Source organism: Cicer arietinum, chromosome 2 (genome assembly GCF_000331145.2).
Source record: "Cicer arietinum cultivar CDC Frontier isolate Library 1 chromosome 2, Cicar.CDCFrontier_v2.0, whole genome shotgun sequence".
In the NCBI taxonomy this organism is placed as follows: domain Eukaryota; kingdom Viridiplantae; phylum Streptophyta; class Magnoliopsida; order Fabales; family Fabaceae; genus Cicer; species Cicer arietinum.
The window spans coordinates 21,877,490-21,880,884 of NC_021161.2; the positions used below are offsets into that span (position 1 = coordinate 21,877,490).

Genomic DNA, 3,395 nt, shown 5'->3' on the forward strand with positions numbered 1-3,395 from the left:
AATTAAAAAACTACATATATAATATATTATAAACTTACCAAAATTGAATCAAGCTTGATGAATATTTTTGTAGAGAGAAGGTGGAGAGAATAGTTAGAAGGAGGTTTTAGAGAGAAGTTAGAAGTGAAAAAATGAAAGAGAAGTGGAGTAATATATATAGGATTGGGTTTGTCTTTTGTGGCGGCCAAAGCAGCCACAATAAGCAACGGCTATGTGACATTTGTGGCGGCCAAAACGGTCAAAAACGCATGAATTTGTGGCGGCCTGCACGGCCACAACAGGCAACGGTCATTTTGGCATTTGTGGCGGTCTTTGCCGCCACAAAATGTAACGGATATGTGAATTTGTGACGGCCTGGGAGGCCAGAATATCAGTTTCACCTTTATTCCTTTGTGGCGGCCTTTGCAGCCACAAAAGGTAACGGTCATAGGCGTTTGTGGCGGCCTATACAGCCACAAATTGACATGTCATTTCAGGCTTTTGTGACGGACTTGACCCTCACAAATTTTAGACTTTGTAGCTGCAAAAACCCTCACAAAAATCTTAAAAAATTAGGCGGAATTTGTGGCTGCTTAAGCCCTTACAAAATCACAAAATCACAATGTTGTGATTTTGTGAGGGCTTAGGCAGCCACAAATTCCACCTAAATTTTTAATAATTTGTGAGGGCTTTTTCAGCCACAAATAAAGACCAATTTCAATTTTTGTATTTGTGAGGGCTTTTTCGGTCACTAATTTGTGAAGGTTTTTTTCGGCCACAAAATATTTATAAATTTGGCCACAAAATAGTGTTTTTCTTGTAGTGTACGACAAAACCAAATGACTCTATATTGAAATTTATAAAATCTACACGTTTTCCAAACTGAACTTCATTTCCACCAGGATTTTTGTTTGGAGCTGGATCTTCTGTTACATTGTGAAAAAAATGTTATATAAATAAGCAATCTTGTCAAAAAATAAAATTATACATATATATATATATATATGTCAATGAGATGTATCAAAAATATTTTGTTTAATACAAAATCATATATAAGACGTTAATTTTGAATTATATAAAAAATACACTAAATGATTTTAGATTTGAATAAAATTTTATGCCCATGATCTATGTGATAATATCTTTCAATATGACAATAGATTTTGTAATATGAGTATGCGTTAAATAATTATTAAAGGTGTCATAATTAATATTTGACACCATGATGTCAAACTTAATATTATAGCACCTATGATAATTTTTTATCGCATATCAATTTAAAAAAATCTATCGTTGGATTGAAAATTTTATTTACAAAGATCATATCTTAAAATGGCATTATTCTGAAATCCTTTGATAGGTCAATGAGATATATCAAAATTAACTCGTTGGTAGGGGTGGGAATAGGCCAGACTCAGGCCTTGAGCCTGATCTACGATTTATTTTTTAGGCCTAAGCCTGGCCTACGGCCTATAATAGGCTTTTTTTCGACCTGGCCTGACCCTTTTAAAAGTCTGGCCTGACCTCAAAGCCTATTTAAGATAATTTTTAAAAAATATGAAACAAACATCATTTAAACCCTAAAAAATAATTTTTTGTGTCAAATAATAGATTGTTTTTCTTCTGAAATAAACACACTCATTATTATCTCTTAAACAAATATGGAACCACTACTGAGTGATTGACTAATTGAACGGATATGGAATGACTACCAAATATGGAATCGCTACCGAATATGGAACATCTACTGAATATGGAATGCTCACTAAGTGATTGCCTAATTGATAGAATCTAAAATAGGAAATAATATTATTAATATAATAATAAATAATAAAATAAATATAGACCGGCCTGTCAGGTCTAATAGGCTTTTTAATAAGCCTAAGCCTGACCTATTTAAATAAATAGGCTTTAAAAACAGTCTGAGCCTAGCCTTTTTATTAAATAGGTCAGGTCAGACCAAAAGTAGGCCAGGCCAGGCCAGGCCAGACCATAAGTAGGCAAGACCATGGGCCCCTGACGGAAGTCATAACCTATTCTCATCCCTACTCGTTGGTTAAAAGTTCATAAGACGTTAATCTTGATGTATTTTGTTGTTATATCAAATGGATTCAAATGAATGTCAAATTTTATATACATAATCTATGTTATAATAACTTTCAAATCAAACAATAGCTTTCTATTTCCTTTTACACACACACACACACACACACACACACACACATATATATATATATATATATATATATATTTATACATATATATTAGCATACAATTATGCTATAAGTTAACTTATTACTAACATGTTTTTGGTGACTTTATATTGAAGGAGCAGGTCATGAAGGAGGAAGAGGACTTGGTCTATGGGATGATATAGTTAAACATCACAAAGGTTCAAAATATATACTTACACTTGAAAAAATTTGTATTATTGAAGAAATGAAGTTGATACCTTCTTTTTTTAATAGCAATATTATCTTTTAGTTTATCATTAGTGTTTATGTTCCTAGTAATATATTTTTTGCTTTCTTCAAAATCAGATGTGTATCTAGATGTTGATAAGTGTTCTACAAAGATTGGACATTACAAGCGATGTAAGGTGAGTTCACCAATTAAAGATGCATTTGATTGATAAATATTATTACAATTAATATTTTGATGAGAATATAATTATGGTTCATCCATCTCTGCAACCTTAAATCTCAATAGCTTGATGGTTTTTTAATACTCCATTTAGATATTAAAAGATTGAACACACACAACTTTTCTACAAACAAAAATAGTGGTTCAAAAGTTGATATATAGTTTAAAATTTAGTCCGGATATATCCATAAACCTTTCTACTATCATTTTTGTTTATATTATATTTTAGAGAGATACCTTTTTTTGCTAGTCGGATATTTCGTTTTTTTTTTAAATAACCTCTTTTTGAAAAAAAAACTCCAAATTACCCCATTTGAAAAAATATACTAAAATGTCCATTTTTTTTTAGTTATAAGTCGCCATTTGGAATGGCGACTTCCTTAAAAAAGCCCAAGTTCTAAATGGCGACTTCCCACTTGGTTTTTTTTTTTTAAAAAAAAAAAAATCAATTTTTATTTTTAATGGAATTATATATATAATTAATTAATATAATTCATAAAAATACATAAAAAATAAATAAATAGAAATTTTAAATTACGAAAAAAATTTAGTAAACCCAAGTTCCAAATGGGCATTTATCAAAGGTTTTTTTTTTAAAAAAAAAAATTATTTCAATTTTTATTGAAATAACAAAATAGAAACTTTAAATTACGATAAAATTTTAGGAAATTCAAGTTCGAAATGTCAATTTTTCAAAGGTTTTTTAAAAAAAATTATTATTTCAATTTTTGTTGAAATAACAAAAGTAATATATATATATATATATATATATA

The 3,395-nt window shown here is 29.5% G+C and overlaps 1 pseudogene; it reads left to right on the forward strand.

Moving 5' to 3' along the window:
• The first annotated feature begins 131 nt into the window (after window positions 1-131).
• LOC101494989 (beta-glucosidase 30-like) overlaps window positions 132-3,395 on the forward strand; it is a 12,143-nt pseudogene continuing 8,879 nt past the window's right edge.